The following is a 24,732-nucleotide window of genomic DNA, read 5'->3' as shown; positions in this document are numbered from 1 at the left end:
TCACTCTTATTTTGCTATGCTGAATTCGTAATGTTGTTACTTTTAATTTGGTATGCTGAAATCGGTGCTGATTGACAATGAAAGTGGGTTAAAAGCCGTGATCTGTCTGGGGACGTTAACCGTGGATTACTGGGCAACTGTTTCATCAGATATTTAGTCTTGGTTTACCAACCAGACTAACATTAATGATAATCTTTTAATAGTCATACAAAACCGGTAATATATATATAAAGGATAATTTAAATAAAAAGAAAGAAATCAGTTTATATTTGGAAATTTATTTTAAGATTGTTCATTGAAATTTCAGCGTATTATACGTGAGTTCTAACTGAGCTGGTGCCTTATTTAAGATTAAAAAAAAAATGTGAGATTGTAATTTTACGGAACACATAAAATATGGAGCCAAGATTTGGGAAACTGCATACAACACTCCATTCATAAAATAACACACGAAGAACATTGAAACATAAGCAAGAAGAAATTAACCACAACCAACAGATTCAGTTTTTACCCAAAGAAATTACGTTCATACCACAATCCTGTCCGTCATGTAATTACCACACACTGGCATACTAAATTCATATTAACTCTTTGTGAAGTCTTCGCAAAAAGAATAGCTGAGGGCTACTTTGATGATTACACCACATGCTCCACGTGGTCAACTTGGTTTACACAAAGCCGTACAACTCCACAATAATTTTGATAGTTAAAATACATTAGATCGAAAAGCAATTGACAAAAGAAAAACCTTGAACTGGTTACTAACGTCTTACTATTAACCTGATGGGTCAAACAGTTATATAAGCACGTGGTACTGGTCTCGCAAAGTACACCCCACGTGGGTTGAACATAAAGAAAAGCATAAAGAAAAGTTGCTATATTAAAAAAATATTCTCAAGACGAGACGTTATAATCTCACGCACATTCGGATTTAAGATTGATGAACTTAGTTAGAGTTACTGATCAACACGTGGTTCCACTTTACTCACAAAGTAGTAACAAAGCAACTACCGAAAAATAATCTGAACTTCACACGATAATTACACTGCGCTGCAATTTAAGATAACATCGGATATTTTAGACCTAAACCCGAAATAAAAGTGATTAACTTTTCAGTTAGGCCGAACTTAAGAAATCCATTGTCCTACGGACTTAACAGACACGCGCTTAGCCGGAGATCTTACCACTTCAGACGCTCGCCACGGCCACCCTGCAACTGCCCTACTGCCGAGCGTGCTTCCTGAGGAGTCGCTCACAAAGACCAACGGATGTGGCCAGAGGGGCAGCTTCCTATACCAACATGACAACGGACGGACAGGACCATACTAAGGATAGAAACCTCTTTGCTTTTAGGAAGCGTAGCTACCTGTTCCGACGTTGGTCCTACTGTTCTCTAGCAGACAGCCTTGTCTGCTACCCTCAAGCATGCAACTAGAAATAAATATGCTCATTCATCCTCTCACACAAAAGGGAAGGGGGATGACAGTATCTTATCATATACAGTATATAAAAGAAAGCGGATGTAGGTTCCGTATGAGACTGTGTGACATGAATTACATATAAGAATTACATATAAACTGTGCTTTAAAGTGTAGTAGTGTGACAGATCGTTCTTGTTTATGTGTAAAAGTAACACGTTCCACTGCTCAGTCTCCTCCCAGATAGTCAGAAACGCCACAGTACATTTAGAAGAGGAATTTATTCCATAAATGGCAACAGATTTATGAAATTAAACATGAAAGGAATCCAACAGAGACCTTTCAAACGGTTGTATATGATCGTTAAGTATGGAGCTAATGTATCAGCATACTCCGAAAGGAACCTAATTGGTATACAGTCTGGACCAGAAGACTTGCTTTTATTAAGTGGTTTAAGTTGCTTCACTACTCCGAGGATATTTTACTTTTACGTTACTCATGTTGGCAGCTGTTCTCGATTCGAATTCTGGAATATTTACTTCGTCTTATTTTGTGAAGGTATTTCGGAAGAAATCTTCAGCGATAAAAGAAGATTCTGCCTGCACGCAAGTGATGGTTATTTGCGCATACGGTGTAGGACTGTTGAGGCGTGCAATATGGTTCAACTCTCGTTCACCTTTGGTGTTTCTGGAGGGGACGCTAACCAGCGCTCGGTGTATATAGTTAGACTCGTTCTTTTACGTTCTTGCAACACGAAAGTAATGCGTTGTTCCAGCAGGATAATGTTCACCCACGTGAAACTTAACGTGCTCTGAAAGACGTGCAGCGACTTAACTTGCCTGGCCAGCACGATCTGCGTACTTGACTCCAGTCAAGCACGTGCAAGATATGACGGACGAGAAGTGACTCGAACGACTCTTCGACCGACAGCTCTTTAGAGAACTGCGTTAACGGTAAAGAAGGAGTAGTACAACGTACCACAGCATAGTATTCGTCGTCTGTACGGTCGACTGCATGTCAGAGTCAGCACCTGCATTGCCGTCCGTGAAGGCTACACCACGTACTAATATAGGTGTTTCAGCATGGATCGATACCTGGTACCTCAGAACTGCTTGTGTTTCTGATCTGTAAAAATAATCATTTCATATACTCCATATGCACTGTCGCAGCATTAAGTCTTGGGTGGACTGAAAATCTCTAGAAATATGTATTTTTTTCGGCAATGTACATCATGTAGCAAAATTAGAAATCAAATGGTTCAAATGTCTCTAAGCACTATGGGACTTAACATCTGACATCATCAAATCCCCTAGACTTAGAACTACTTAAACCTAACTAACCCAAGAACATCACACACATCCATGACCGAGGCAGGATTCGAACCTGCGACCGTATAAGCAGCGCGGTTCCGGCCTGAAGCCCCTAGAACCGCTCGCCCACAGCGGCCGGCCGTAAAATTAGAAATCCTCTTTGAAAATGAGGACATTGGTATTGAAAGGAAATAAAGATTTTTAGTTGTGCCTGGAGACACATTTATGCTCAATTAACAGCGAAACATTTTCCTGCAGTCGTTCTTTTCTTATCTGGACACCAAACGTCGGTTCTTTCCCGACATGCTCTGCTTTCTTTTGTCCCTTCTTCACAAATTGTCTATCTCCTTATTACGCGAGAATGGAAACAAGATATTGTATCAGTACAGAGACCAATGAAACTCCATTTAAAGTAATTTCTAATATTGGCAGCATTGGTATTTCCTCTTATGTGTGAAACATATAAAAGACTTTGTGTTCTACCTTACGGCAAGTCTTGTTATGGACGAAGCCTCGCCAGAGGGGTCTGTGTTCTACCTTACGGCAAGTCTTGTTATGGACGAAGCCTCGCCAGAGGGGTCCACCGCATGAGCGTCTAGGGAAGTGATTCCAGTGGTGGTTTCCCGTTGCCTTCGACTGATGATGATGAAATGATAATGAGAACAACACAACACCCAGTCCCTGAGCGTAGAAAATCTCCGACCCAGCCGGGAATGGAACTTGGGCCCCTTGGCATGACAGACCGCCGCGCTGACGACTCAGCTATCGAGGCGGACTTGTGAAACATTTAGCAGACAGTATTTTGGTAGCTCTAATATACTAGACTGACAGATCAGCATTTGAATTTAAGCTCGACAAGCTAAGAGCATAACTCTTTAGAGTAAAACGAAAGCTAACCCGTCGCTTGTGTTCCCCTATATACATGTGGATAACAAACTGCCAAAATATCTCCTTTTTAGAGTGCTTGTAAACTGTGAAATGCTTCTTATATCATGTAAAGTTTTATGATGCAGTATGCAACAATATTCTGTTTTCATGAGCCCTGAAATTAAAAAAAAAAAACATTCATAAAAGCATTTAACATCTCACGAGTTTGCGTAAGTCCTCACTGCGTGAATATCTATAGCAGAAATTCATACTCTTGGCAATTACGTGGCCCTAAATTGCAAAATATTCCTAACTGGTAAAGATATGAATCATCTCGTTATGCCGTGGAGATATCTTTACCTCAAGGATGGTAACTAACTGCTGGGAAAGAAATTAGTATCTGATTCCAAGCGAAATAATTTCGGGAAAAATGTTTCCTGTCCCTTGAGACTGAAGCGAGTTGGAAATTACGAATGGGAAAAAGTCATCACCTAATTTGTTTTTCGTGTGTGTCCAGCTCGTAGCTAAAAATCTTAAGAACGATCGTTTAAGTTAGTTGTCAGGTTAGTCCTAGCCAGCCAAAGTTGATGAACTTTCAATTTTAGGTCTACATCTCCGATTACCAGCCTGCATCGATCTGAAGAGCACGGGCAACTACTTCTAGTTCAGAGACGGGAATGTGAAAGGTGGCTACACTGAGCCACAGCGCCAGAAATCGCGCCAGAGAGTATTGTTCCGCCGCCTCCACTGGCAGTGATTATTGAGAGGTAGCGGCAGGCAGTGCTGGCCGAGAAGTTGTGGTGGACACTGCATGTCGTGAAGTCAGAGTGAGATGTGGTAGTGGAGAGTGTTGTTCCATGTTTTATGCAGTGGTTTGATGGGAGAGATAGCAGATGTTGTTCTAATGGAGATATTGTAATGGTCAGAGTGCATTTCGTCAATATATATGGAGGTATTTTCTTTAATTCTTTTATTCTTTCAGTGACCCGAATAATGTGTCATTACAGGCTCAGTCAACAAAGCATCTGGCGTGTGTTCTTGTATTAGAGTGTAATTCTGATTTTCTTGCACAATTATAGTATTTCGAATTTTCTTTTATCACGTCAGTATAATTGGTATTTAAAAATTCGTGTCTTGTTGAAGAAGAACCGTGCCAGATGTGCGTTGAGTCACACTACCACACACAGAACAGCTACACTTGTGCTTTGTTGGCTTCGTAGATTTTATAGTTGCTGGGGACTTAATTAATTAATTGTGCTAACAGAAATTTTCTGACATTCTTGTTGTCATTCTAAGCAGTCAGATTGCGTACTAATACTAGTCAGGGCCAGCTGTTTACGAAACAGCGTAATCGGACATACAGCGACAGAAAATTAAAAAGTATTTGCATTGCATTCTTATATCTTTATTTTAATTAAGCCCCCATGCACGTGGCGCCCGCTGCTTCGGATCGTCCCTTGGAATTCTTCTGATTGCAAAAATAGTAGACAGTAGTATTGTTGTAGTAATTTGTAGTTTAGTAATTGTGGTCTATGTTGTATGTGTAGATTGGGTAATTGTCATTCTTCTTATGGTATTTCATAATTTAATTTTGTTGTCTTGTACACGCGTTTGACGATTTAGTGCAATTATTTCAATTGTTTGTCAATCGTGTTTGAAGGAAACATTTCGTGTGAATGGTATTGTTGGAGATAAAGTGTATTGTGTGAAATCTTCATATAGTGACGAGTTTTGTATATTTTGTAAATGATTACGCAATCAATGAAAAAGGCAAAAATGATGAATAGTGAGAATGACGAAATTGTTGACATGGTGAACTCGCCAACACAGGACAACAGTATGATGAATAATGGAGTTGAAAACAATTTAATAAGTCGGGAAGACAGTCCGGAACCATTTCAAAATTTTTCTCAATCAGAAAATTCACAGAATCCGAGATTAACGCCAGAAGATTCTGGAACAGTATCGAACACAGATAGCTTTACAGCTATGACGAGGGAAACTGGTTGTGCGGGAAATGTTAGGGGCGAAAAGAATTTCGAACAAGTTAATATGGAGCAGTTGATGAGTGCAATATTAAATTTTCGATCTGAATTAAAAACAGACATAGGAACAATTAAAACTGAGATAGGAACATTTAAAACTGATATGGGAACAATGGAAACACGGTTAGACTCACTGGGATCACAGTTACGATCTGAACTAAAAACTGATATGGGAACAATGGGAACACAGTTAGACTCACTGGGATTGCAGTTTAGATCTGAATTAAAAACGCAGATGGGGACAATGGAAACACGGTTAGATTCACGAATAGGGACATGTTTCAAAAATATGAAAGATGAACTAAAGAAAGAAATCAGAGAAGAAGTACAACCGATTTTGAATGCTCACAATAATAGATTAGTTGCAGTAGAGATTAGACAAAGGGAACAGGATAGAGAACAGGAAGAAAGAGATCGCGTGATAGTACAGAAATTTTCAGAGTTAAATTTACAACGTGCAAAAGATAAGGAAGAAATATTTGAGAGACTCGAGGAATCTGTACCAAATGACAGATTAAATAACCTAACACAACAGTATGAACAGTTAACTACTAAATGTGTTAATACTGAAACCCGAGTCGCGACACTTACGGAAGACGTAAATAAACAGAAAGAACAAATAGGTGATTTATCGGAAAGAGTTGAGGAGATTTCAGATAAATTGACAAGTCTTAGTTTAAATGGGGACAGAGATTCAGATGATACAGCACCATTGCCATTTGCAGAAACCGAAGAGTACCAGAACATAAATAAGCATGTTGAAAATCAGGGAAAATTTAATGAACGCGTTAAAAGGGAAGTTGAGGCATTACGAAAGCAAGTCAAACAAATCGAAGGCGAAATTGTAGGAAAAGACAGCAAAAGAAATTTGGAATCACAGATAGCAGAGGGGTTTGAAGAAGATAATTTGTTTCATTTACGGGATGCAACAAGAGAGCGCCAGGCGCGCGAACTTGACAATAATCGACATTGGGACTGGGACAGACGCGGTAGGTCTTTGTCGCCACGAGGCGAAAACTTTGACTATAAACACTTTTTGACTGTTCGGAAATTTAAGATCTTCCGCAATTCTAAGAATGACATACATCCATGTTCATGGTTAGATCAATTTATGTACGCACTTCCACCAAATTGGCCACTAAGTCACAAACTGGAATTTATGTGTGGGTATTTAGAAAACGAACCGGCGACGCGGATGCGCGCACTCATTAGAGATTGTAATAATCTGAATGATTTTTATCATGCATTTCTATCGGCATATTGGTCCGAGAACACGCAAGACAGAGTCAAACACAGCCTTATTATGCAGCGTAATTTCAAACAGTCTGAGTTCCGCACGCCAGCGGAATATTTTGAAGACATGATTCGAAAGAATCAGTTCCTTTCCAACCCTTATAGCCCGACTGAATTAATTCGCATTTGTTTAACCAAGCTGCCACAATCCATAAGACAAATTGCTTTAGCCGGAAGATGTAAAGCGACATTGAGACTTTTAAGACTTTGTTGCAAGAACTTGAATATGACAATGACGACGGGACTTCCTGTAATTTTTTCAGTAACAGTAATTACAATAGATTTTCAGAGAAAAGGGATAGTGATCGGAACGGACGTTATAGCGGTAACTTTGAGAATGACAGACGTAACAGACAGGACAATAGATACCAGCCCTATGACAATAACAGACGTTCTAACAGAAATTACACAGACAATTATAACAACGGTAATTCGTACCGGAATGATCAATCATATGGAAACAGTAATCGGTATCACCAAGACAGATATTATTCATACAGTAATAGAAATTCTTACTACAGAAATAACCAGGGTAGTAGATACAACAATAATTTCAGAAGTGACAGTCGAAATTATACAAGAAGTAGTTATGCAGACAGACAGGAAAACAGAAATTTTAATAACAGACACAACCAAGAATTTGTATCTAACAGACAGGAGGGACCTAATTGGCATCCTCCACGTGACAGAACTTCAGAGAGACGAGTGCAAATCGTAGAAATCGATCCGCGAAATGACGCGAATAATCAAAGACGTGACGCAAACAATCGACAATGACTAGCAGCTTCGGCTTCTGGCAGCAATATAGACGGTTCAGAAAGTAATGACACTACGGCTTTACACTACGTACGCCTGGAAGACATGAAAGACATTTTGTTAGACGAAAAGGAAAATAATGTAGACGCATTTTTACATCCTGTTATTGAAGTATGTGTGGGTAAGAATAAGTTCACTGCAGTTTTAGATTCTGGGAGCCCATTGAACGTCATTAGTGAATCAGTTTTTCGTATATGTGAAAGGACTATTGCCTGTCCCGTGTTACCTATTTCTAAAACTACAATTCGAGGAGCGATTTCTGGAAAAGGTGTAGAAGTTAAACAACAGACCAACCTAAATTTCAATTGTCAAGGATACGAATTTTCTGCTAATTTTATTATTGTTCCATTACTCAGTACACAAATTATATTAGGTATGGAGTTTCTTAACGCACATAAGGCAATTTTGAACTCTAAAGAAGGAAGTGTGAATTTGAGTGTTGCCGGAATGCCGAAATGTTTGAAATTTTTCGAGTGTTTAACAAAATCTGAGTCAGATACAAAATGTTTAAGGTTTCTTACTTCTGATGTTTTCGTTGAGCATTACGACGACAATGTGTTTATTCATGACAATGACAATAAATACAGAGATGCGATGGATGATATAATTAATAGCGAAGAACTGATTAATGAAAAGGTTAAGAAAGCTGAAGTGCCAGATGACGTTGCAAGAGAAGAGCTGCACCAAATTTTGACTTCACATGCTACAGTGTTTAGTCATCACACAGAAACTATACAAGGCTTACAATATTTATTTAAAGTAAAAGAACACACACCATTTCGCGGGAAAACGTACGCTATTCCTTTGGCTTACAGAGACAAGGTTAAGAATGAACTTCAGTACATGTTAGATCAGGGCATTATTGAGCCGGCAGTCAGTCCTTATACTAGCCCATTACACGTTGTTCTTAAAAAGGATGGGTCAATTCGTTTGGTTCTGGATTCCAGACAGATAAATAATATCATCATTCCTGAAACTGACCGTCCACAAAATTTAGATGAACTTCTTCAACATTTTCATGGAATTAAAGTTTTATCCACGATTGATATGCGCGCAAGTTTTTGGCAAATAGAACTAAACCCTGATTGTAGAAAATATACTGCCTTTTTAGCCTTTGGTAACTGTTACCAGTTTCGGAAATTACCGTTTGGACTTACTGTATCTTCAGCAGCATTCATTCGTAGTTTAAATGAAATTTTACCTGTTTATCTTCGTGACAATATTACTTCTTATGTCGACGACATTCTTATTGCTAAACATTCTTGGAGTGAGCACAACAAAATTTTGGATTCATTATTACGTATTTTTGCAAGAGTTGGCATTACAGTGAACTTAGAAAAGTCTGAATTTGGTCGTTCTCAGGTGAGATTTCTCGGTCACATTATTTCTACAGAAGGTATTCTTCCTGATCCAGAAAAATTAGACGCTATTCGTAATTATGCTGTTCCTACCACAAAACGTGATGTTCGTAGTTTCCTTGGTGTCTGTAATTTTCTTAGACGCTTTGTTAGATTGGACAATTTGGCCACACCTCGTTTATGTGAACTATCCGGAAAGAAATCTAATTGGTGTTGGGATGAGGAAGCTTAGTCAGAATTTGAACAACTTCGTGATGCCTTAGTTGCTGCCCCACTTCTTTCACATCCGGATTTATCTAAAGATCTTTGTTTGGCAACGGACTCATCATACAAAGGGCTAGGTGCACATTTATTTCAAGAGATAGAAGAAAACGGCGTTGTAGTACAAAAGACTATTGCATTTGGAAGTCGTGTTCTCTCGAAATCAGAAAAGAATTATTCGATTACGGAACTTGAAGCTTTGGCTGTTGTTTGGGCTTTTACAAAATTTCGCACATTTTTGTTTGGCAGACATACTAAGGTTTACACCGATCATCGAGCTCTGGAATTTCTTATGTCAACAAAATTAACTCATGGCAGATTGTCACGATGGGCGTTGTACCTACAGGAATTTGATTTTAGTATTGTTTACATACAGGGTTCTTCAAATATTGTTGCTGATGCTTTATCACGTGCACCTATGGGTTTGAAACAAAGTGCTGAAGAGGACTGCAAGGAAAACAATTATTGTTTGATGTATATTCAAGGTGTTGCGTTTGAGAACTTTATTTCGTCTTCGCTCCAGGGCATCGCTAAGGAGCAAAATAAGGATCCAATCTGGAAGGACATTAAGGAGAAGTGGAAGAGAAAGGAAAGCGTAGCGATTAGACAGCATTATTTAGTTCGCAATGACATTCTTTTTAAACGAAAATCGGTCGACAACTCTGTTTGGTTAGTTTGTATTCCTGATGAGTGGGTTAATAAGCTGATTTGGTACACACATTTCAGTTATGCACTCTTTGGTCCCAGAAAATGCTTTCATAAATTACGAGAAAATTGCTACTTCAATAATATGGAAAAACGTATTCGATTTGTTCTTGCCAAATGCAAATTATGTCAAAAGGCTAAGCCGCCGACAGTTTCTCACAGAGCACCGTTGTTTCCTATCATTCCAGCAAAATTAAAGGACATGGCTGCAGTTGATTTGTTCGGTCCAGTGGTTCGATCTACTAATGGTTTTGCGTACATTTTCGTAGCAGTGGAGTTGACATCAAAATATGTGTGTTTTACACCATTACGCAAAGCAACAGCTCGGTCAGTATCTAATGCTTTCATTAACCATTTTCTTAAAGAAGTGGGTCATGTTGATAAGGTTATATCAGATAATGGATCACAGTTTCGTTCTAAAATTTGGCTTCGTACTCTACGGCGTCGTAAAATTAAACCAATTTTCATTTCACTTTTTCACCCTCAATCTAACGCTTCAGAGAGATGGATGAAGGAAATCAATAAATTGTGTCGTCTTTATTGTCATCAGAATCACAGAACTTGGGATCAGTATCTTCATATTTTTCAAAACATTCTGAATGAACTCCCTAACGACTCAACTTCTTTACCACCTATACTGATATTAAAAAACAAAGCACCGACAAATCGCATTTCTGAAATCGTTCCTTTTCCGCCTACACGGAAACTGCGGCATTCTGAAGTTGTCAACCTGGCTCTACAAAATATTGCATCTGCGGCTGCTAGAAGAGAGAAATCAGCTAAGCGTCCTGGTCGTTTAAAAATCTTGTCAGTTGGTCAGAAGGTGTTAATTAAGGCTCATCGTTTGTCTCACAAAGGAAAAGGCTTGTGTCGGAAATTTTTTCTACTTTATAACGTTCCATATAGAATTCGCAAAATTATTCATGATAACACTGTCGCAGTAGAAACTCTTAAATCACGACGCTCTAAGGGAATACATCATATATCTAACGTTAAAATTTTTGTGGAATGATATACTTTTGAAAAATTTTTGTAGAATGACATACTTTTGAGAAACTAACAGTTGTATGTAAACACACGGAGAGTACAAGGATACCGCGCTGTGTTTTGGCGGCAGCATATACTCAAAGCAACAGTCAAGTCTGCGCGCCGCACAAGGCAGTCGTTGACCGCAAACAATCACTTCCTACGTCACGCGCCTACAGCTGATCGAGCGCTGAGTGCGAATGCACTGACAGCCGTAAATAAATACAGTCTAATTTCTCCGACTAAATTCAGTATAAAGCTATAGTGACTTGATGAATTCTGTTATTAACATTCAGTATTTTTCAGGATACGGTTCTATAAAATATTTAAGAACTTCAGGTAAATTCTGTGCGTGTCCGACGTTAAGACGACTTGCTATCGAGAAAATTTCAGGAAAAATGTCATTTCGAAGAAGAAAGTAATAAACTAAAAAGGTAATTATTAATTGAGTTTATTTTTCAGGTAACATATTTCCACTTAGGTACGTACTTTAGACGTAATTTGCTGCTCGCGATTACGTGATTCATACTTTGTGCTAAATTTCATGTTCTATGAAATTACTTGTGAAGCGACGTGCTTGCGTACGTTAACTGATTTTGACAATGATTATTAATGAACTGGATTGTTACTTGTGTATATTATGCATCGCTTGGCTGCACTGCTTTTTCACTGATGTCATATTTTTTATTATGTGCCTGCTGTGCTTATTTATGTAAATTATAATTGTCACCTGATTAATTGTGCTGATGTGGTTAGGTATGTAAGTTATACTTTGTGATTTATCTGCTTGCGCCTTCATGTTTACTTATTAAGATACGATGCTAATGACCTGTTTAGTACGTAAGATATATGTTTACTGCTATGCGTATGGATTGCACATTTACACATTTCTGCTTGTTGTCATAACTATACTTTAATTTGGTATATAGCAATGCTGATGTACAGTGTACGGACATGGAGTATGGGTTACGATGTGGTATGGGTTACAGATTGTTCGCTTGGCGAAGCCTCGTTATAGAAATTGTGCTGCATCCACTTGTTGACATTCTGTTCACTACTGGTATATTTACTCGCTGTTGCTTGTTTTGCTTACGCTCAGTGCTTTATATTTTAACATAAGAAAATGAACTGCAGTAATTCGACGAGCGACTTTAGTACAAGAAACATCATAGAAGTCACATGAGCTGGAGGTTTTATGAAAGCTGTATAAATGTATGCCAATAGGAAGGAAGCTAACGACATGACATACCAACACAGTTATTACACTGCATTTTTCGTGAGCAATTGAAATAGGAAGTGACACTTGACACAAGAAATACTCCACATGTTTGCTTCTGTTTGCCATAGTTCATGAAGTGGTGTACACACTGTGAAATATTAGGATCATTCACACTCCGTAATCGTACTTAATTACTGAGAGTTATTCGAACTAAGTCTGTTAGAGGTCATGTACGCATTCTTTGTTTATAATTCATAATGAGTAGAAGATTTTGGTCAGATGGATTAGACAGAGGTTGTGTGTTGACAGTGTGTCTTCGGATTGTATGGGATGAGGAGGTTTGCATTAGGATTTTATCTGGACTCGATCGAGGAGACTGACTAGAGGAAAGAGTTGTTATGGAAGTGAAATGATACAGGCAATAAGGTTTATATGTATCGACGTATTGAAGAGGTATTATGGAGGTATTGAGATTATATGAAGTTGATTGGAGTTATGGTGTATAAGAGGTAAAATAAGTGAGGTGCATATTTTTTTTTGTTGTTGGTCTATATGGAACAAGGAGGATGAAGATAGCAGACTAGAACACTAAAATGGAAGGAAGATTGTCTACACACACTTTGTTAAATCACTAAGCAGTATGTACTTTTTTTTTTGGAGAGAGGAAGTTGCATATCTTGGCACACTGACAGTTGTTCAGCAACCGTACATTTTGATCTGGCTTGGCAAACGTTGGTCTTGACATGATGACTATGACGTTGACTTAACTATTATTGACTGTTATACATTGCTGTCACTACTACTTGATACACATGATGAACATGAAATTTTGACAGACGTGGATTCGCACAGTTAACACTATTCAATTACACAGTAGTACTTAATGTGGATGAAAGATGAGTGAGTGTGTTTTGTGTGTTTTCCTTTCCTAATCCTACCCACCTATCTCCTAAATATTATTTTATTTGTTTGTAGTGGCTTGCACTGACACCCATAAATATTATAGGTTTACTGATGTTTGTGTATTTGTAATAGTTAATATGACAATTATCTGACATCATTTGTGTGTTTGTTATGATTTGTATGTTTAGTGTAAGAGCATTGTAAAAGCATTTGTATGTGCATTCAAACTGTTGTTCACACCTGCACCTGTTCAAATTGATGTGTGACACTTAGAAATGTTTAATTTCTGCTGATGAACTGTCTGATTAGTGATAGTGAATATTATGGACTGTTACCTGCACTTGTTCAACATAATGGGTGCCACCTGGAAATGTTTAATTACTGCTGATGAACTGTCTGATTAGTGATAGTGAATATTATGGACTGTTACCTGCACTTGTTCAACATAATAGGTGCCACCTGGAAATGTTTAATTACTGCTGATGAACTGTCTAATTAGTGATAGTGAATATTATGGACTGTTACTTGCACTTTTTCTACGTGATTGGTGCCACTAGGACATGTTTCATTTCTGCTGATAAACTCTGATCAACAGTGTGATTAGTGATAGTGAATATTATGGACTGATGTCTGCACCTGCTCAACATTGCTGGGTGCCACTGATGACTGCATCTATTGAAATAATGTCACTTGTTGCTGTAGCACCTGTTCAACATTGTTGGGTGCCACTGATGGACTGCTTTCTGCAACTACTCCACATTGCTGGGTGCCACTGATGGACTGCTTCTACTGAAATGATGTCACCGGATGGTGTCTGCACCTACTCAACATTGCTGGGTGCCATTGATGGACTGCTTCTACTAAAATGATGTCACCTGTTGGAATCTGAACCTACTCCACATTGCTGGGTGCCACTGATGGACTGCTTCTACTGAAATGATGTCACCTGTTGGTGTCTGCACCTACTCAACATTGCTGGGTGCCACTGATGGACTGCTTCTACTGAAATGATGTCACCTGTTGGTGTCTGCACCTACTCAACATTGCTGGGTGCCACTGATGGACTGCTTCTACTGAAATGATGCCACCTGTTGGTGTCTGCACCTACTCAACATTGCTGGGTGCCACTGATGGACTGCTTCTACTGAAATGATGTCACCTGTTGGAGTCTGCACCTACTCAACATTGCTGGGTGCCACTGATGGACTGCTTCTACTGAAATGATGTCACCTGTTGGAGTCTGCACCTACTCAACATTGCTGGGTGCCACTGATGGACTGCTTCTACTGAAATGATGTCACCTGATGGTGTCTGCACCTACTCAACATTACTGGGTGCCACTGATGAACTGCTTCTACTGGAATTATGTCACCTAATGGTGTCTGCACCTACTCAACATTGCTGGGTGCCATTGATGGACTGCTTCTACTGAAATGATGTCACCTGTTGGAGTCTGCACCTACTCAACATTGCTGGGTGCCACTGATGGACTGCTTCTACTGAGATGATGTCACTTGTTGCTGTAGCACCTATTCAACAGTGCTGGGTGCTACTGCTGGAACTGTCAACTACTTATTGTGAAAATTTGTGTAAACTGATTTTTTTGTGTATTACTGTTTGTGAAAAGTTATAAGACTCTTACCTGTACATATTCGTCATTGCTAACGCTATCGATTGAATTGTTTAACCACATGATATTTGTGTAAACTATTATGTAAAGTCTTATGCATGAAAAAATTTGTATTCCTTACTGTATTTTATATATTAGGCTATTGTAAGGTCAGTGCAAAGCCAAAATTTTATCTAGTTATATGATATTTACGTATTAATATTATCTTTTATTTTTGTCTGTATTTTTTTGACGAATTTGGTGGTATTTTCACCACCAATGCTGGCAAAAATACCATCAAATTCTAGCCCGTGGAGGAAGGGCATATGAAAGGTGCCTACACTGAGCCACAGCGCCAGAAATCGCGCCAGAGAGTATTGTTCCGCCGCCTCCACTGGCAGTGATTATTGAGAGGTAGCGGCAGGCAGTGCTGGCCGAGAAGTTGTGGTGGACACTGCATGTCGTGAAGTCAGAGTGAGATGTGGTAGTGGAGAGTGTTGTTCCATGTTTTATGCAGTGGTTTGATGGGAGAGATAGCAGATGTTGTTCTAATGGAGATATTGTAATGGTCAGAGTGCATTTCGTCAATATATATGGAGGTATTTTCTTTAATTCTTTTATTCTTTCAGTGACCCGAATAATGTGTCATTACAGGCTCAGTCAACAAAGCATCTGGCGTGTGTTCTTGTATTAGCGTGTAATTCTGATTTTCTTGCACAATTATAGTATTTCGAATTTTCTTTTATCACGTCAGTATAATTGGTATTTAAAAATTCGTGTCTTGTTGAAGAAGAACCGTGCCAGATGTGCGTTGAGTCACACTACCACACACAGAACAGCTACACTTGTGCTTTGTTGGCTTCGTAGATTTTATAGTTGCTGGGGACTTAATTAATTAATTGTGCTAACAGAAATTTTCTGACATTCTTGTTGTCATTCTAAGCAGTCAGATTGCGTACTAATACTAGTCAGGGCCAGCTGTTTACGAAACAGCGTAATCGGACATACAGCGACAGAAAATTAAAAAGTATTTGCATTGCATTCTTATATCTTTATTTTAATTAAGCCCCCATGCAAATGTAGGAAAAACTATAGGAACTAACTGCATCGCCATAAATTCGAGAAGTGCAATTGTGTAACGGCTAGGTCCCCAACATCCCAGGAAAGATCACATCTATTGAAGGCTTACTATATGTTTGCAGCGACAACTATATCATGTCGACATATAAGAGGCCAGGAGAATGCAGGTCCAAAGCCAACCTATCTACAAAATCCTCAAGAGCAGCACGTGCGAGAGCAGCGAAGCCCAAACCTCGAAGCATGCTCCAGTACTCTTGTCCTTCTTCTGGTACTGAAGACGAATAGCTTCAAGGAACGCAGACAGTGCTCCATGTTGCAAAGTATTGGCCATAAATGTGATAATGCACTGAAGCCTAAAAGAAACTGGTATAGACTCGCGATTTAAATAGAGAGATATGTAAACTGGCAGAATACGAGGCTGCGGTCGGCAACACCTATATGAGACAACAAGTGTCTGCCGCAGTTGTTAGATCCGTTACTGCTGCTACAATGGCGGGTTATCAAGATTTGAATGGCTCTAAGCACTATGGGACTTAACACCTGAGGTTATCAGTCCCCTAGACTTAGAACTACTAACCTAAGGACATCACACACATCCATGCCCAAGGCAGGATTCGAACCTGCGACCGTAGCAGCTTCGCGGTTCCGGACTGAAGCGCCTAGAACCGTTCGGCCACAGCGGCCGACTATCAAGATTTAAGTGAGTTTGAACGTGCTGTCACAGTCGGGGCATGAGCGATGGGACACAGCATCTCCGAGGTAACGATGAAGCGGGGATTTTCCCTTACGACCATTTCACGAGTGTGCCGTGAATATCAGGAATCCCGTAAAACATCAAATATACGACATCGCTGTGGCCGGAAGCAGATCCTACAAGAACGGGACCAACGACGACTGAAGAGAATCGTTCAACATGACATAAGTGCAACCCTCCCGCAAATTGCTGCAGAGTTCAGTGGTGGGCCATCAACAAGTGTCAGCATGCGAACCATTCAACGAAACATCATCGATATGGACTTTCGGAGCCAAAGGCCCACTCGTATACCCTTGATTACTGCATGGCACAAATCTTTACGTCTCGCCTGGGCACGTCAACAGTGCCACTGGATTGTTGATGACTGAAAACATGTTGCCTGGTCGGATGAATCTCGTTTTAAATTGTATCAAGCGGATGGACGCGCACTGGTATGGAGACAACCTCATGAATCCATGGGCCCTGCATGCCAGCAGCGGACTGTGAAGCTGGTGGAGGCTCTGTAATGGTGTGGGGCGTGTGCAGTTGAAGTGATAGGGGACCCCTGATACATCTAGATACGACGTACGTAAGCATCCTGTTTGATCCCCTATGTCCATTGTACATTCCAACGAACTTGGGAAATTCCAGCAGGTCAGTGCAACGCCCCACAAGTCCAGAATTGCTACAGAGTGGCTCCAGGAACACTCCTCTGAGCTTAAATACTTCCGCTGGCCACCAAACTCTCGAGACATGAACGTTATTGAACATACCTGGGATACCTTGCAACGTGCTGTTCAGAAGAGATCTCCACCCCCTCGTACTGTTAAGGATTTACGGACGGTCCTGCAGGATTCATGGTGTCAGTTCCCTCCAGCACTACTTCAGACATTAGCCGAGTCCATGCCACGTCGTGTTGCGCCACTTCTGCGTGTTCGCGGGAGCCCTACGTGATATTAGGCAGGTATATCAGTTTCTTTGGCTCTTCAGTCTATATTTTTTGTGTTTGAGCGTGGCATATAATTGACACGAAAGCGACAATGATAGTAACAAAAAGAATAATAATATATTACTAATATACTTCTTTACTATACTTTCCAGTTTTGTCATATTTTGATTCACATCTCATTGTAATATGTTTTGAAAACCCAAACATTATGAAACTTAGTGCCGAATCGAGACTCGAACCCAGGACCTTTGGCTTCTGCAGGCATTTTCTCCACCGACTGAGCTATCAAAGTAAGACTCAGACTCACGACAGTTTTTCTTTGGCAGTACTTTTCAAATCCGCGCACACTCCGTTGCAGAGTGAAATACATTCTGGAACAATTTTTTCTGTTTAACACACATTACTTTTATTACTTAATTTACCTCTTTTTTTTCATACGCGGAAAATAGCGACTATAGTGTCTTGAGCTTCATTTTAAATTTTGAAAACGACAGTCTCTAACATCAAGTAGTTAGTTACTCTTTGAATACTAATCGATTCACACAAAATTGTTGATATTTCTTGGATTGTAATTTGAAATTAAAAAGAAGCTATATTTTAGTGTAGTACCTAAAAGCGGATTTTATACAGGGTGTAAATTTTAAGTTGACAAACCAGCATAACTCGAAAAATAAATTTCACACGAAAAAATGTGTAGAATCCAAAGTTGATTATTTTCGAGGGGAACATCTGCCGGTGCTAAAATTAGCCCCCCCACCCCAGCCCCCTGGGGGTGGGGCGGGAGGCAACTTTAAAATTTCAAATGGGAACCCACATTTTTTATTGCAGAATCAGATTCTACATAAAAAACTACGTACATTTTGTCTTAAACATCTGTTCTGATTTTTGGTTGTTGGCGCCGTAATTCAAGAAAATCCATGTTCTCATTTTTTCGTGGAAAATGGCTACGGATAAATAAAAAATACTTATTTACTTCGTAAATTTTTATTCGCTAAAACTAAGACTCTCCCTCTCTCCCCATAGGGTGGGGTTTGAGAGAGAGAAATTAGTTTCATAAATGTTGACCTCTCTCTCAAACCCAACCCTATGGGAAGAGAGGGATAGTCTTAGTTTTAGCGAATAAAAATTTACGAAGTAAATAAGTATTTTTTATTTATAAGTATTTATAAGTATTTTTTATTTATAAGTATTCTTTATTTGTCCGTAAACATTTTCCACGCAAAATAAGAACATGGATTTTCTTGAATTATAGCGCCAACTACCAAGAATCAAAACACATGTTTTAAGACAAAATGTACGTAGTTTTTATGTAGAATCTGAGTCTGCAATAAAAATTGGGGGCTCCCATAAGAAATTTTATTTTTTCGTGTGAAGCTTCTTTTTCGAGTTATTCTGGTTTGTCAACTTTAAATTTTCACCCTGTATACTCAATAATGTGTACGAAAGAATTCTAAATTTTTAACCACTTTGAGATAGGCAATCTGTCACGTGTAGAACGATTCCAATCTTTTGCATTGAAAGTTGTAAATCAATGAAGCTGCATTCACATTAAATATATTTTTGACAAGCAACTCTGCAGTGTCTGCACAGTTTGGAGTACGTGATAGCATTCCACTGTATTTACGAGCATAATAATGTTTATCCTCCTGCCCGAAGCTATTCCGTGGGAAATGTAAATATCGTCGCCAGAGATGCTCAGACTCACTTCTTGCACTGTGAGCTTAATATAGCAAAAGGTTTGTAATATTGTTTCACGTAAAGAAACAACGTTTATGATTTTTTAGGTATGAAATCTGGTTCTACAACATTTTTTTCTGTATTTACTAAGTGATCAATCATATTTTCACTCCTCTCAAAAAACTTAAATTCATAAAAGATACTTTCATGGCTAGACAGTATTTTTTGAAACATATTAAGAACCGCAAAAATGCCAGGCTGCTTGTTATTTTGTCAAAAAATGAGACTGTAAACTTTCGATACGCATGTAGAACAACAATATTGTAACATTGTGGGATGGAGGCTATATGTTTCAACCAAGTATTTCTAACCACTCAGAATGTCGTGCCTTAGATTTGACACTTTTAAAATATTCTGACATACATTGAAAGTGGTATTCAGATAAATCAGAAATGGAATTCTTGATTGTGTGTGTGTGTGTGTGAGAGAGAGAGAGAGAGAGAGAGAGAGAGAGAGAGAGGTGCAGACATTTAGTTTTCAATCCACGTGTAAGGATTTAATAGTGTGATTTGAGCTCCAGAATACAGTATTAGATCTTTTGTGATTATTCAGTTAAAGGAAGAACAAGAGGCTTTAAGGTGTGAAAGCGAAGCTAAAGTTCCTGAAACCTCCATAAAGGATGGGGCAGTAAATGATGCAGAGGCTTGGAGAAAAGACAGTGAACTGTGCCAGATTAGACTGAAACTTGAGAGTGTTTCAACCCACTGTTTGGCTACTGTTTCTTTTTCACTGCGTAATGTGTTTTTTCACTATTTAGTGCATGTGTGTGTGTGTTTGTGTGTGTGTGTGTGTGTGTGTGTGTGTGTGTGTGTGTCGGGGGGGGGGGTCAAAGACCTTTCAGTAATACTAAATTTTCAAGTGATTTATACATTTCTGTGTCATCTTGTATTAACTCCCACGGGATGCCTCTTTTTCGTTTCCATCATGGAGAAGTACTTCTAAGATAAAAAAAAGCCACCACTCAGTTTTTTTAAATATCCATATTTCGACCTTATATTTCGAGAACATAACTTTTCTCTCCTGTATTATAATTTATAACTTTTGCTTTGAATTTTATAGTATAGATTTTATTTTCTTTCCGTTATTCATCATTTAGATATGAATGAACAAAAGCATTTTAATTCATTATTTTGAAATTTGTTAAGGTATGTTTAAAATCTTCACAGCAATGTTTACAATAAAAAAGATGGTTCGTTCAACGATGGTTCAGTACTTACCCCGTTCTCCCATAAGATGATGTCAATATTTCCATTCGCATTACCACCGCTCAGACTTTTAGACAATAAGCTTAAGGAAGACTGAGTGGTTATCCAAAATTGACAAAGATCGAGAAAGCAGTCATTTATCGCCATGATCGGATCTTCCAGGCTGAGAAACAAACCGAGAAAGTGCAGATGTATACACTGATGAGCCAAAACATTACGACGACCTGCTTAATAGCTTGTTGTATGTTTTTGGCACGAAATACGAGTATATCATTGATTTTGCGCATCAGGGTCCGACAGTTTATTGGTGGGTTCGTGGAGGTATGCGGCTTTAGATGTCTATGCACAGGTCACGTAATTCGCGTAAATAACGGGCCGCTGATTTGAGTACATGATGATGGTGCCCGATAGCGACCCAGATAGGTTCCCTAGTATTTACATGAGGCGAATTTGGTCGTCGTGGTCTCAAAGTGAGTTCACTATAATGCGCCTCAAACCACGGTGCCCCATTGCAGACTGTTACTGAAGATACGAGCACGTGGAATGGGTTCACAAGTATGTGAGTGGGTCGAAGACATCGTAAGTACACTACTGGCCATTAAAATTGCTACACCACGAAGATGATGTGCTACAGACGGGAAATTTGAGATGCTGTAATATACAAATGATTAGCTTTTCAGAGCATTCACTCAAGGTTGGCGCCGGTGGTGACACCTACTACGTGCTGACATGAAGAAAGTTTCCAAGCGATACCACGGTTCTGGGTCCAGGAAACGGATAATTATACTGCTGAAAGATGACATCGCCGTCGGGGAAGATATCAAGCATTAAGCGTTGCAGGTGGTTCGCAGGTGTCAGCATGTCTTCGATTACTACCACAGGTCCAATGCGAATGTAGGAGAATGTCTCCCATAGCATAATACTGCTCCCACCAGCCTGTGCCAGTGGCGCGCTGCACGTTCCGTGCTGCCGTTCACCACGATGACGGTCATTGACCACGGTAGCAAAACATCGTAAGTACACTACTGGCCATTAAAATTGCTACACCACGAAGATGACGTGCTACAGACGGGAAATTTAAGATGCTGTAATATGCAAATGATTAGCTTTTCAGAGCATTCACTCAAGGTTGGCGCCGGTGGTGACACCTACAACGTGCTGACATGAAGAAAGTTTCCAAGCGATACCACGGTTCTGGGTCCAGGAAACGGATAATTATACTGCTGAAAGATGACATCGCCGTCGGGGAAGATATCAAGCATTAAGCGTTGCAGGTGGTTCGCAGGTGTCAGCATGTCTTCGATTACTACCACAGGTCCAATGCGAATGTAGGAGAATGTCTCCCATAGCATAATACTGCTCCCACCAGCCTGTGCCAGTGGCGCGCTGCACGTTCCGTGCTGCCGTTCACCACGATGACGGTCATTGACCACGGTAGCAAAACATCGTAAGTACACTACTGGCCATTAAAATTGCTACACCACGAAGATGACGTGCTACAGACGGGAAATTTAAGATGCTGTAATATGCAAATGATTAGCTTTTCAGAGCATTCACTCAAGGTTGGCGCCGGTGGTGACACCTACAACGTGCTGACATGAAGAAAGTTTCCAAGCGATACCACGGTTCTGGGTCCAGGAAACGGATAATTATACTGCTGAAAGATGACATCGCCGTCGGGGAAGATATCAAGCATTAAGCGTTGCAGGTGGTTCGCAGGTGTCAGCATGTCTTCGATTACTACCACAGGTCCAATGCGAATGTAGGAGAATGTCTCCCATAGCATAATACTGCTCCCACCAGCCTGTGCCAGTGGCGCGCTGCACGTTCCGTGCTGCCGTTCACCACGATGACGGTCATTGACCACGGTAGCAAAACATCGTAAGTACACTACTGGCCATTAAAATTGCTACACCACGAAGATGACGTGCTACAGACGGGAAATTTAAGATGCTGTAATATGCAAATGATTAGCTTTTCAGAGCATTCACTCAAGGTTGGCGCCGGTGGTGACACCTACAACGTGCTGACATGAAGAAAGTTTCCAAGCGATACCACGGTTCTGGGTCCAGGAAACGGATAATTATACTGCTGAAAGATGACATCGCCGTCGGGGAAGATATCAAGCATTAAGCGTTGCAGGTGGTTCGCAGGTGTCAGCATGTCTTCGATTACTACCACAGGTCCAATGCGAATGTAGGAGAATGTCTCCCATAGCATAATACTGCTCCCACCAGCCTGTGCCAGTGGCGCGCTGCACGTTCCGTGCTGCCGTTCACCACGATGACGGTCATTGACCACGGTAGCAAAACATCGTAAGTACACTACTGGCCATTAAAATTGCTACACCACGAAGATGACGTGCTACAGACGGGAAATTTAAGATGCTGTAATATGCAAATGATTAGCTTTTCAGAGCATTCACTCAAGGTTGGCGCCGGTGGTGACACCTACAACGTGCTGACATGAAGAAAGTTTCCAAGCGATACCACGGTTCTGGGTCCAGGAAACGGATAATTATACTGCTGAAAGATGACATCGCCGTCGGGGAAGATATCAAGCATTAAGCGTTGCAGGTGGTTCGCAGGTGTCAGCATGTCTTCGATTACTACCACAGGTCCAATGCGAATGTAGGAGAATGTCTCCCATAGCATAATACTGCTCCCACCAGCCTGTGCCAGTGGCGCGCTGCACGTTCCGTGCTGCCGTTCACCACGATGACGGTCATTGACCACGGTAGCAAAACATCGTAAGTACACTACTGGCCATTAAAATTGCTACACCACGAAGATGACGTGCTACAGACGGGAAATTTAAGATGCTGTAATATGCAAATGATTAGCTTTTCAGAGCATTCACTCAAGGTTGGCGCCGGTGGTGACACCTACAACGTGCTGACATGAAGAAAGTTTCCAAGCGATACCACGGTTCTGGGTCCAGGAAACGGATAATTATACTGCTGAAAGATGACATCGCCGTCGGGGAAGATATCAAGCATTAAGCGTTGCAGGTGGTTCGCAGGTGTCAGCATGTCTTCGATTACTACCACAGGTCCAATGCGAATGTAGGAGAATGTCTCCCATAGCATAATACTGCTCCCACCAGCCTGTGCCAGTGGCGCGCTGCACGTTCCGTGCTGCCGTTCACCACGATGACGGTCATTGACCACGGTAGCAAAACATCGTAAGTACACTACTGGCCATTAAAATTGCTACACCACGAAGATGACGTGCTACAGACGGGAAATTTAAGATGCTGTAATATACAAATGATTAGCTTTTCAGAGCATTCACTCAAGGTTGGCGCCGGTGGTGACACCTACAACGTGCTGACATGAAGAAAGTTTCCAAGCGATACCACGGTTCTGGGTCCAGGAAACGGATAATTATACTGCTGAAAGATGACATCGCCGTCGGGGAAGATATCAAGCATTAAGCGTTGCAGGTGGTTCGCAGGTGTCAGCATGTCTTCGATTACTACCACAGGTCCAATGCGAATGTAGGAGAATGTCTCCCATAGCATAATACTGCTCCCACCAGCCTGTGCCAGTGGCGCGCTGCACGTTCCGTGCTGCCGTTCACCACGATGACGGTCATTGACCACGGTAGCAAAACATCGTAAGTACACTACTGGCCATTAAAATTGCTACACCACGAAGATGACGTGCTACAGACGGGAAATTTAAGATGCTGTAATATGCAAATGATTAGCTTTTCAGAGCATTCACTCAAGGTTGGCGCCGGTGGTGACACCTACAACGTGCTGACATGAAGAAAGTTTCCAAGCGATACCACGGTTCTGGGTCCAGGAAACGGATAATTATACTGCTGAAAGATGACATCGCCGTCGGGGAAGATATCAAGCATTAAGCGTTGCAGGTGGTTCGCAGGTGTCAGCATGTCTTCGATTACTACCACAGGTCCAATGCGAATGTAGGAGAATGTCTCCCATAGCATAATACTGCTCCCACCAGCCTGTGCCAGTGGCGCGCTGCACGTTCCGTGCTGCCGTTCACCACGATGACGGTCATTGACCACGGTAGCAAAACATCGTAAGTACACTACTGGCCATTAAAATTGCTACACCACGAAGATGACGTGCTACAGACGGGAAATTTAAGATGCTGTAATATACAAATGATTAGCTTTTCAGAGCATTCACTCAAGGTTGGCGCCGGTGGTGACACCTACAACGTGCT

The sequence above is a fragment of the Schistocerca cancellata genome, chromosome 1 (genome assembly GCF_023864275.1).
Source record: "Schistocerca cancellata isolate TAMUIC-IGC-003103 chromosome 1, iqSchCanc2.1, whole genome shotgun sequence".
Classification (NCBI taxonomy): Eukaryota; Metazoa; Arthropoda; class Insecta; order Orthoptera; family Acrididae; genus Schistocerca; species Schistocerca cancellata.
Note: the sequence above shows the minus strand (reverse complement) of the source record.